This window comes from Salvelinus fontinalis, chromosome 9 (assembly GCF_029448725.1).
Source record: "Salvelinus fontinalis isolate EN_2023a chromosome 9, ASM2944872v1, whole genome shotgun sequence".
NCBI lineage: Eukaryota > Metazoa > Chordata > Actinopteri > Salmoniformes > Salmonidae > Salvelinus > Salvelinus fontinalis.
In genome coordinates this window covers 52,926,377-52,939,837 of record NC_074673.1, presented here as the reverse complement: position 1 = coordinate 52,939,837, position 13,461 = coordinate 52,926,377, and positions in this window count along the sequence as shown.

Genomic DNA, 13,461 nt, shown 5'->3' with positions numbered 1-13,461 from the left:
GGGTCAATTCATTTTTTTCTCCATCAATCTACCCACAATACTCCATAATGACAAAACAGATTTTTAGAAATGATTGCACATTTATTAAAACACAATAACAGAAATACCTTAGGTCGAAAGGAATTGTCTGTAGAGCCCAGAGACAGGATTGTGTCGAGGCACAGATCTGGGGAAGGGTACCAAAACATTTCTGCACAATTGAAGATCCCCATGAACACAGTGGCCTCCATCATTCTTAAATGGAAGAAGTTTGGAACCACCAAGACTCTTCATTGAGCTGGCCGCCCTGCCAAACTGAGCAATCGGGAGAGAAGAGCCTTGGTCAGGAGAGTGAAGTCTAACAGAGCTCCAGAGTTCCTCTGTGGAGATGGGAGGACCATCCAGAACGAAAACCATCTCTGCAGCACTCCACCAATCAGGACTTTATGGTAGAGTGGCGAGACGGAAGCCACTCCTCAGTAAAAGGCACGACAGCCCGCTTGGAGTTTGCCAAAAGGCACCTAAGATTCTCAGACCATGAGAAACAAGATTCTCTGGTCTGATGAAACCAAGATTGAACTCTTTGGCTGGAAGGCCAAGCGTCACGTCTGAAGGGAACCTGGCACCATCCCTATGGTGAAGCATGGTGGTGGCAGCATCATACAGTGGGGATGTTTTTCAGCGGCAGGGACTGGGAGACCAGTCAGGATCAAGGGAAAGATTAATGGAGCAAAGTACAGAGAGACCCTTGATGAAAACTTGCTCCAGAGCGCTCATGACCTCAGACTGGGGCGAAGGTTCACCTTCCAACAGGACAACGACCCTTAGCACACAGCCAAGACAACGCAGGAGTGGCTTCGGGACAAGTCTCTGAATGTTCTTGAGTGGCCCAGCCAGAGCCCGGACTTGAACCTGATCAAACATCTCTGGAGAGACCTGAAAATCGCTGTGCAGCAACGCTCCCCATCCAACCTGACAGAGCTTGAGAGGATCTGCAGAGAAGGATGGGAGAAATTCCCCAAATACAGGTGTGCCAAGCTTCTAGTGTCATACCCAAGAACACTCAATGCTGTAATTGCTGCCAAAGGTGCATCAACAAAGTACTGAGTAAAGGGTCTGAATACTTACGTAAATGTGATATTTCAGTTTTTTATTTTGAATAAATTAGCAACATTTTCTACAAACCTGTTTTTGCTTTGTCATTATGGGGTATTGTGTGTAGATTGATGAGGGGAAAAACGATTTAATCAATATTAGAATAAGGCTGTAACGTAACAAAATTTGGAAAAAGTCAAGGGGTCTGAATACTTTCCAAAGGCACTGTATTTACGATCTGTTTTTTATAAAAAAGCAGGCATTGGTAAACATAATAATTGGTTTTGATGCACTGCTTGGGCCTTTTGATTTTTACTTTGTTTTCTATAAATTACTACTGCTTTAACCTGACCACGTTAAGGTAACGCCTAGGCTTTTTCCTGTAAAAATTAGGCTATGTGTATTGAGTATAATAAAAAAAATGCCTAGACAAGGAGGGAATAGATGTGCGGTGAATGATTAATCATACCAGAGATTGACATCGGTTCAGTACCACAGTGCACAGCAGAAGCACGAACAAGAAACGGTTGAGATAAAGGGACAGGTGGAGAGAACCAGGAAACTAATGACAAAAGCCGAAAAGGAAAGATACTGCTAGACGAGGAACTGCGTTTTGAGAACGGAACAATTAAAATAAATGGCAAAAACTTATGATGACGAATGAGCACAAACTCTTGAAGAAAATTGTCTTCTACAGGAAAACAATTGTCTTCTACAGGAACAACTCGATTTAGCCAAAAATAAATATGACGAAGTCCATGCCAATCGAGATAAATTTGACGAGTTATCTACAAACGGGCGCGCAACTTGATAACATGCGTGCAGTTTTGATGAACAACACTCAAAGCAATAATGTTCTAGTCCTACTGCTGCAGACCAAAAACGATCAGTTAATGAACATAATGACCAAGTTGGATGACAAAACAGCGGAACTCATTGAAGTCGGTGACCAATTGAATGATGAGAGAACCCAAGTGAGGAAGATGGAAAAATGTATCTCTAAACTAGCGGGGGAAAACTAATCACTGAATCTCTCACTCCGCACTCAAGACCTCCACCTGCAAACCATGGCAGATAAGCATGAGGCCAAACGGAGCAAGTGCGACATTCACGTGTCTAAAATAAGTACTCTAAGCACCCAAGTGTACTCATCTATGCAGCAGAATACCACACTTAGGTACCACCTGGAGGAACTCCAGAACAGTCACGCGCTACAGCGTGACTACTCAACAAAGCAACCAAGCTCGCAACCGAAGCTTGGTACACAAAGAAGTGAAGACAGAAGGTTTCAGACTTTACCTCTCTCAGGTGCCCCTTCAGTCTTTTCCTTTTGGCCATTAGGCACAGAGTACTATGCCGCCTCCTCGCCAACAAAGCCAAGCTTGGCTTCTCCTCTTGGGCTTTCGGCCCAAAATTCAAAACAGGATGAAGACAACCCTCTCTGCGCACTTGACGAGGAACACCTTTACAAAATCATAAAGAACTTTGACCCCGTTCCAGGGAAGCCAATCGACACTGAGACGTTCTTAGCAGACATAGAGGATGCCTTGGATGGGTACTGACAGGCTTTACCTGTTGAAGCGAACGTCTAATAGCCACTTGACAAGGTTCATCCGTCTACAACAGCAACACGTGAAAAACGACTACGCGAAACTTGCCACGGCTTTGAAAATAGAATTCAGTGGTTCTGCGACTCACAAACATGACAGCCCGTTGGCTAACACTGTCAAAGAAGCTCGGAATGAACATCCACAAGCATACTATCATAGGCTTCGTTCAGCATACTTTGGCCTACTCACTGAAACAGGAAAGGAAGAGCTAATGCTATTCAAACAAATGTTTCTGTCGAACAGGTATCCCAACTTCATTAACTACTTGGACCCTACAGCCCACGTAGGTTTGCCAATCTCAGAATTTAGAGAACTTGCAAGCACAGATTTTGAGGCATCAAAAGTGAGCCGAGCTAAGAGCCCTGACATCTCGGTTTTCAATATTGAACAGGAGCAGTCACTCCAGTTAGAGGGTGCGTCATCAGGGATAGTAGCGGTGAGAGATGACGCACAACAACGGTATCTACCACGAAACCACGATACCAATAACCACCACGGTCCAAGTAACTATAAAGAATGTCTCCAGCGAAACGACTACCTCTACAATCAAACTGATCGCTACGTTCCTGCACCCAACCCACACAAAGTGTCAGGGCACAAGGGTAGCAAAAGTTTCAATGATGATCAAATAATAGACGGATGCGCTCTAGAAGCTCTGCTAAGAGAAGTACAAAAGCACAAAAAATTTGACAAAGAGGAAAAAGACAAGTTGCCATGACTAGGCGAGGATTTACCGGAGAACAGGTCTGTGGAAATTAACACCATTTACGAGGATGTAAACAATCAAATGACTCCCGCTCTCACTCGAAACCCTATCCAGGGCCCGCTCAATCAAGAAACAAGCCCACGGGTTTTCACTATAGACTCAGATACAAATGTTGCAATGCACAATGTAAGTAACATGCAATAGCCAATTCCACTCAAACGCCGATAAGTCGATCTGTTTTGACCATGAACACAAATGACACATCACGCTGTTGCGAACAATCACTCCACTTTGTGGGGAATATGACGACAAAACGCAACTCTGAAAGTCACAACCTGAAAACAGTTCTAGAGCACTGCTTAACCTGTGATGCGCTAATTGATTCACGCTCGACAATATCGCTCATCTCTCAAATGTTGTTCAATGATCTCAAAAGAGCTGTGAACCGAGCTAAATGTTGGTTAAAAACGTAACGATACGAAACTAAACTTCGAAGTTTCAGTCAGACTACCTCGCCTCTCACAATGCGACTCATGCTAAAACTACACTTCCAAAACATATCGCTAGTTCACCCTGTGTATGTTACCAGCCTCAAAACTAAATACCATGGATTGGAAAAACAACCATTTGTGGTCACAGGTAACCGTGCCATCTCCACTGACCACACTGTCTTCTCCTAATGCTGGCTGCAACACAGTCATCCACAAGGAGTATCTGTCGACAGGACCCATTGGGGAAAAAGGCGTTGCGATACCTCTCTGTGCAAAATCTGACTCAAGCAGATGTTACGATACCTCGGCACATACAATCATCAAACCTAATAGACTATTATTTTCAAGAGTTCGAACCAGCAGTCTCTGTGAGTGAGATACTGTCCTCCTTCTTGGAGTCATGCGATACTGTAGCTAAGATTAACTTCTCTTGTCCTTCAGACACATCCGCAAGCCCCGTGGCCGTCTCAGGGAACAAAGTATCAACGTTCAGAGTGGACTCTGCTTCCGAATATACATTTTCCACTTTGAGAAGGACTGAAACCCCTTTCAATGAAACTAACGGCGTCAGTCCCGCCACTGGCCCGGTGATTCCAACTGGTGAAACACTGTGCGATATCGCTGAAAGATATCCCCGTCTCAGTTCGCAGGTATTGGAATGGTTGCCACACGCGGACGCTGTGGTGAATGGCAGGGCCACGACAGCCATTGAGCGTTTTGAAACACAAACACCAGGAGATTTGGTTGAAAGGTTACAACCAATCTACTAACAACGTGACTGTTGACAACTCGTACAAAGGGCACAATCTTTTTGTTAGTGCCTCAGACACCAACACCAACCGCTGGTGGGGGAAGTCTGAGACACAAAGGGGGGGAATACTAGCCCAGACCCATGATGAGGCCTGTGTGTGGGGGGGGGGGGGGGGGGGGTTGGTGCCCACCCAGCTCACGTCCTGACCATAGTGCTTATGTGTTTTGCTTGTTTTAGTGTTGGTCAGGACGTGAGCTGGGTGGGCATTCTATGTTGTGTGTCTATGTGATGTTGCATGTTTGCACTCAGTATTATAGCGGTCACGTTCGTTTTGTTATTTTGTATTGTTTGTTAAGTGTTCTTCATTATTAAAAAGAAGAATGTATTTCTCTCACGCTGCGCCTTGGTCTCCTCACTACGACGATCGTGACAAACTTGCAGAATCCTTCCAAGATTGACTGTCATGACTGTCCTGTGAGGCTCCAAATAGGTCAGATCAGCTTTGCAATAATTAACTTAAAACATACCCCCCCCCCCCCCCCACCCACCAACAGAGGGGGGAGGAGGGAACTGGTGGCGATTAATACCTCACACCCCGTTGTAAATCAAGGAGAGAATACTCAGACATCCCTCTCCAAATTTGCCCAAGGAATGTGCTTAGTTTTAAAGACAGAATAACTGTAACGATCGTCTATAGGTGATTGAGCGGACCAATGCGCAGCGGGTGCTGAATACATAATGAAATTTAATGAAGATCCAACCAAAACAGAACACTGACAAAATGACGTGAACGAACGAGACAGTACCGTGTGGTGCACAGATACAGCAACAGCAACAAACACCCACAAAACACACGTGAAACCCAGGCTGCCTAAGTATGATTCTCAATCAGGGACAACGATTGACAGCTGTCTCTGATTGAGAATCATACCCGGCCGAACACAAACATCCCAACATAGAAAATCAAACATAGACAAACCCACCCAACTCCCGCCCTGACCAACTAAATAAATACAAGAAAAAGGAAAACAGGTCAGGAACGTGACAATAACACAATACAAAATGCACAAGGGCTACTTGTATGCAGTCAAAGGTGTTTGGGTGTAATCATACTTGGCCATATTGGATTCATAATAAAATGTATTTACACTAACAGTCTCTATAGTGTGCTTTACACACTACTGAAAATATTTCTCATTTACACAATTCATATTTACAGGTGATTTAACCTTCACAAATGTTATTATGGCAGCCATATTGGTTTTGGATGCCAACAAACTTGATTTGAAAAGTTTTGGAAAGTCTATTGAACACATAAATATTCATAGTTGATATTTGCGCCTATTGTATCTGTTTACAGGTCTATATTTCCAATAGGCATGAAGATTTCCTAATGCTGTCTGTGTATCTAGGGCTGACAACTGACTACCGGTACTTGTATTTCAAATTTGAGCAATATCAGATGTTGCATGTAGAGTGACCACGTACCAGATTGTGCGGGACAGTCACAGATTTTGGCCCTTTGTGCCCACAACCAAATAATCATGTCCCGCATTTTATCAACAAATTCAAACACCACCAATTTAGATTTTTTTATTTATTTGTCCCTTGTTTCAGTCAGACATTCCAACCTGTCTCTCGGGCCCTCATACCACCCTCATGGAGTCTGTTTCTGACCGTTTGAGCAGACACATGCACATTTGTGGCCTGCTGGAGGTCATTTTGCAGGGCTCTGGTAGTGCACCTCCTTGCACAAAGGCGGAGGTAGCGGTCCTGCTGCTGGGTTGTTGCCCTCCTACGGCCTCCTCCACGTCTCCTGATGTACTGGCCTGTCTCCTGGTAGCGCCTGCATGCTCTGGACACTACGCTGACAGACACAGCAAACCTTTTTGCCACAGTTCGCATTGATGTGCCATCCTGGATGAACTGCACTACCTGAGCCACTTGTGTGGGTTGTAGACTCCGTCTCATGCTACCACTAGAATGAGAGCACCGCCAGCATTCAAAAGTGACCAAAACATCAGCCAGGAAGCATAGGAACTGAGAAGTGGTCTGTGGTCACCACCTGCAGAATCACTCCTGTTTTGGGGGGTGTCTTGCTAATTGCCTATAATTTCCACCTTTTGTCTATTCCATTTGCACAACAGCATGTGAAATTTATTGTCAATCAGTGTTGCTTCCTAAGTGGACAGTTTGATTTCACAGAAATGTGATTGACTTGGAGTTACATTGTGTTGTTTAAGTGTTCCCTTTATTTTTTTGAGCAGTGTATATCATAAGGATTTGGTACTGGTGATGTTAAACACTTCTCAGATCGTTGTTGAGATCTGATATTCTGTGCAACGCAATATGAGAAGTAGGCCAATGTCATAGGCCTGTTACCAACCAATATTTATCTGATCCTTTCAGGCTAAATTCCAAGCTACATTTGGGGAGGATAGTCAGGCCTCGTAACAACTTACAAAAAGTATGGTTCTGATCAAGAGCTACACTGAAAGGTATAAGGTAATTTCGTCAAACTTGTGAGGCTCTCCATGCTCGTTAGTTGTTCATTAAACATATTTGTTGCTACGAATTCACTCAATCCCGTTTTAAAAGGCTCCCATCCTAACTGTTTGACATTCCCTGAGACCAAATAGAAATGTTGATCAAATAGTCCCATATTTGGCCAAATATTCCCAGATTTTCATAAAACAGGCACACATGTGGTCTCTCGTTTCTGCATCACCAAACATTGTGCAAGGAAGGCATGAGAGACAATTTATGCTTGATGCAAAAATGTGGTCGGAGGCGCCGTATGGATGTATGACCAATTGCGGAGACTCTGGAGGCACGCAGAGGCCAAATTGAGATCCGTACCGCGTCGCTGTTACACCAAAAACACCACCTCATTTACAGTGGTATAAAGTACTTAAGTAAAAATACTTTAAAGTACTACTTAAGTAGTTTTTTGGTGTATCTATACTTTACTATTTATATTTTTGACAACTTTTACTTTGACTCTACTACATTACTAAAGAAAATATTGTACTTTTTACTCCATACATTTTCCCTGACACCCAAAACTACTCCTTACATTTTGAGTGCTTAACAGGACAGGAAAATGGTTAAATTCACACACTTATCAAGAGAGCATCCCTGATCATCCCTACTCCCTCTGATCTGGCAGACTCACTAAACACAAATGCTTAGTTTGTAAATGATGTCTTAGTGCTGGAGTGTGCCCCTGTCTATTGGTAAATCTAAAAAACAAGAAAATTGTGCCATCTGGTTTGCTTAATATAAGGATATGAAATGATTTATACTTTATTTTGATACTTAAGTATATTTAAAACTAAATACTTAGACTTTTACTCAAGTAGTATTTTACTGGGTGACTGTCACTTTTACTTGAGTCATTTTCTATTAAGGTATCTTTACTTTTACTTTAATGACAATTGGGTACTTTTTCCACCATTACTCATTTCATATGAGATTTTAGGATGGTTAGCCGAATAGTCCCAACAAATTATTATGCTGCCAAAACTCAACCACTAGGCAGAATGTGCTTGAATTTAAACAAAATACAGTTTTATTATTGTTTTTTTTGACACCATCTGCTCTAATTTGCCCACAAAACAGTAATGCAAGAAAATCTAAATGCATATGCAAATGCTGCCAAATGTTTATATTCATGTAGACTACACTGTCCCGCGAATGTCCTGCAAAATCATCCTGTTGTCCCGCATTTGGATATTTTGAATGTGGTCACCCTAGTTACATGAGCTTATGTGGTCCAACCCCCCTCCAGACTGGTATTATTCTGCACTGTTTGAGTCCCATATATGGGAGACCTTAGAGATATGGAAAACATGGTTGTGTTTCGTTATACCTTGTCAATAGCAAGTCCCCCAATATGACTTCCCTGTCGAAATAAAGGTTAAATAAAAATAGGTAAAAAAAATTAAAGGTTATACATTTGTTGAAATTACTATTGAACAGCAGTAGCTATTGCTGATTGAACCTTTAAATTACTGTATCGCTTGACTCATCTGGGTTGGACCCAATTTATATATCATTGGTTGGACCCCATGGTTAATGGTCCAGAAGCTGCTCACCTGCACAGTGTTTGCTACCATCGTGTGGAGATTTTATAGGCCAGAAGTCTTGAGATAATTCAATGTCAGACAAGGCCCATAAATGTTCTATTTCAACATTTCCGTTTTTCCATAAATGGGAGATATTTGATGCTTGCTGGTATCTTCCCTTGATTTGTTTTATCCCTGTATTTTCAGGGACCCCCTGAAAGCTCTCTGAAGCCCCCTGTGGTTCTAGGAGGGCTGCTTGAGAATGCTCTAGTAGTGACCATTATGGTTAGGGTTTATACACGTTCTCACCATGTTTGTCTGTTTTAGGGGCTTGAAAAGCAATCTATTTTCATTACCCTATTTAGAGAGTAGTTATGATCCAGAAAAGATTAACACACTGTTAGCCGTTTTCGTAATTCTATCAGTAAATTACTGTATCACGTATGATATAGATTTTGCTCGCCTGAAGTAGAGTATATTGTGATAAATTGCAGGCCACACTACTTGCCGAGAGAGCTCTCAGCTATACTTTTCGTGGCTGTTTATTTACCATCACAAACAGACGCTGGCACTAAGACCGCACTCAGTCAGCTGTATAAGGAAATAAGCAAACAGGACCCAGAGACGGTGCTCCTAGCGGCCGGAGACTTTAATGCAGGGACACTTAAATTAGTTCTACCAAAGAGACGCGTACAAAGCTCTCCCTCGCCCGCCATTTAGTAAATCCGACCACAACTCTATCCTCCTGACTCCTGCTTACAAGCAAAAATTTAAGCAGGAAGCACCAGTGACTCGGTCTATAAAAAAGTGGTCAGATGAAGCAGATGCTAAACTACAGGACTGTTTTGCTATCACAGACTGGAACATGTTCCGGGATTCTTCCGATGACATTGAGGAAAACACCACATCAGTCACTGGCTTTATCAATAAGTGCATTGAGGACGTCGTCCCCACAGTGACTGTACGTACATAACCCAACCAGAAGCCAGATATTACAAGCAACATTCGCACTGAGCTATAGGGAAGAGCTGCTGCTTCAAGGTGCGGGACTCTAACACGGAAGCTTACAAGAAATTCCGCTATGCCCGGCGACGAAACATCAAACAGGCAAAGCGTCAATACAGGGCTAAGATTGAATCATACTACACCGGCTCCGATGCTTGTTGGATGTGGCAGGGCTTGCAAACTATTATAGACTAAAAAGGGAAGCACAGCCGCGAGCTGCCCAGTGACACGAGCCTACCAGATGAGCAAAATCACTTCTATGCTCGCTTCGAGGCAAGCAACACTGAGGCATGCATGAGAGCATCAGCTGTTCTGGACAACTGTGTGATCACGCTCTCCGTAGCCGACGTGAGTAAGACCTTTAAACAGGTCAACATACACAAGGCTGCGGGGCCAGACGGATTACCGGGACGTGTGCTCCTGGCATGTGCTGACCAACTGGCAGGTATTTTCACTGACATTTTCAACATGTCCCTGATTGAGTCTGTAATACCAACATGTTTCAAGCAGACCACCATAGTCCCTGTGCCCAAGAACACAAAGGCAACCTGCCTAAATGACTACAGACCCGTAGCACTCACGTCCGTAGCCATGAAGTGCTTTGAAAGGCTGGTAATGGCTCACATCAACACTATTATCCCAGAAACCCTAGACCCACTCCAATTTGCATACCGCCCAAACAGATCCATAGATGATGCCATCTCTATTGCACTCCACACTGCCCTTTCCCACCTGGACAAAAGGAACACCTATGTGAGAATGCTATTCATTGGCTACAGCTCAGCGTTCAACACCATAGTACCCTCAAAGCTCATCACTAAGCTAAGGAACCTGGGACTAAACACCTCCCTCTGCAACTGGATCCTGGACTTCCTGACGGGCCGCCCCCAGGTGGTGAGGGTAGGTAGCAACACATCTGCCACGCTGATCCTCAACACTGGAGCTCCCCAGGGGTGCGTGCTCAGTCCCCTCCTGTACTCCCTGTTCACCCACGACTGCATGGCCAGGCACGACTCCAACACCATCATTAAGTTTGCAGACGACACAACAGTGGTAGGCCTGATCACAGACAACGACGAGACAGCCTATAGGGAGGAGGCCAGAGACCTGGCCGGGTGGTGCCAGAATAACAACCTATCCCTCAACGTAACCAAGACTAAGGAGATGATTGTGGACTACAGGAAAAGGAGCACCGAGGACACACCATTCTCATTGGCGGGGCTGTAGTGGAGCAGGTGGAACTTGAAGCTCTCAACATCACCAACAAACTAGAATGGCCCAAACACACCAAGACAGTCGTGAAGAGGGCACGACAAAGCCTATTCCCCCTCAGGAAACTAAAAAGACTTGGCATGGGTCCTGAGATCCTCAAAATGTTCTACAGCTGCAACATCGAGAGCATCTTGCCCGGTTGCATCACTGCCTAGTACGGCAATTGCTCGGCCTCCGACTTCAGAGTGTAGTGCGTACGGCCCAGTACATCACTGGGGCAAAGCTGCCTGCCATCCAGGACCTCTACACCAGGCGGTGTCAGAGGAAGGCCCTAAAAACTGTCAAAGACCCCAGCCACCCCAATCATAGAATGTTCTCTCTACTACCGCATGGCAGGCGGTACCGGAGTGCCAAGTCTAGGACAAAAAGGCTTCTCAACAGTTTTTACCTCCAAGCCATAAGACTCCTGAACAGGTAACCAAATTGTTACCCGGACTATTTTCATTGTGTGCCCCCCCCCCCCCCCCCCCCCAACCCCTCGTTTACACTGCTGCTACTCTCTGTTTATCATATATGCATAGTCACTTTAACTATACATTCATGTACATACTACCTCAATTGGCCCGACCAACCAGTGCTCCCGCACATTGGCTAACCGGGCTATCTGCATTGTGTCCCACTGCCCGCCAACCCCTCTTTTTACGCTACTGCTACTCTCTGTTCATCATATATGCATAGTCACTTTAACCATACCTACATGTACATACTACCTCAATAATCCTGACTATCCGGTGTCTGTATATGGCCTTGCTACTCTTTTTTTCAAATGTCTTTTTACTGTTGTTTTATTTCTTTACTTACCTACACACACACACACACACACACACACACACACACACACACACACACACACACACACACACACACACACACATACCTTTTCTTTGCACTATTGGTTAGAGCCTGAAAGTAAGCATTTCACTGTAAGGTCTACTACACCTGTTGTATTCGGCGCACGTGACAAATACATTTTGATTTGATACTGTATAAACGTAATAAAGTTGATTACTGTAGAATGAACAGTAGAATACCATATCTAAAAAAATATATGGCACACTAAGACCTTTCTGTAATTTCAACAATAAAACACCGTAGAATGCACAGTAAAATACTGTAAATGTGTTTTACAGTATTAATTATAGTGAATTGTGGGAAAATGTTGTAGGTGGGGAAATTGAGTCTCTGGCTCATTAACATATTGTAAGGCGTGCCTTTGTTTTTTATTTTATTATTTTATTAATTTTTATTTAACCTTTATTTAACTAGGCAAGTCAGTTAAGAACAAATTATTATTTACAATGACATTATTTACAATTACCAAAAGGCAAAAGGCCTCCTGAGGGGACGGGGGCCTGGGATTAAAAAATAAATGCAATATAAATATAGGACAAAACACACATAACAACAAGAGAGAGAACACAACACTACATAAAGAGAGACCTAAGACAACAACATTGTCACGGCCGTTTAAAGGAGTGGACCAAGGCGCAGCGTTTTGAGCGTACATACTTATTTATTTACCGATGTCACCAACAAAAACAATAAATATCAAAACGACACGTGAAGCCAACGTAGTGCATCCAGGCAACTAACAAGGACAGACGGGCGGCTCTGGCAGCTCAGGACAGACGGGCGGCTCTGGCAGCTCAGGACAGAACTACCCACCAATAAAGGACCAAGCAGCGTGGGAACCAGGAGTAGTGCAATCTGGACTCATGGACATGGGAGGACATTCTAGACGGCAAGGGATCCTACACATGGGAGGAGATCCTGGCTGGTAGGGATCGCCTCCCATGGGAACAGGTGGAGGCACCCAGGAGAGCGGAGGCAGCAGGAAAAGATTGTGCAGGTCCTTAGTTCGAGACCTCCAGTGCGCCTCCACGGCCCGGTCTATCCTGTGCCTCCTCCGAGGACCAGGCTGTCTCTCCGTCTCCTCCCTCCAGGTTCGCCCGTCTGTCCTGAGCTGCCAGAGCCGCCCGTCTGTCCTGAGCTGCCAGAGCCGTCCGTCTGTCCTGAGCTGCCAGAGCCGCCCGTCTGTCCTGAGCTGCCAGAGCCGCCGTCTGTCCTGAGCTGCCAGAGTCTCCCTCCTGTCCGGAGCTGCCAGTCAGTCCAGAGTCGCCCCTCGCCTGTTTTCCCACTATGAGTTGTGGGTGGTTGTTTTCCGTTTGAGTGTTTTCACCATTCGGGACGGTTTCGGTTTTCAGTTTGATTCTCTTGTTCTTTTTGTATTTTGTATTCATTCTCATTAAAAGTTATTATGGATACGTACCACGCTGCATTTTGGTCCTCCTCTCCTTCCACCAACGAAAGCTGTTACAAACATAGCAACAACATGGTAGCAACACAACATGGTAGCAGCACAAAAAATGGTACAAACATTATTGGGCACAGTCAACAGGACAAAGGTCAAGAAGGTAGAGACAACAATACATCACACAAAGCAGCCACAACTGTCAGTAAGAGTGTCCATGATTAAGTCTTTGAA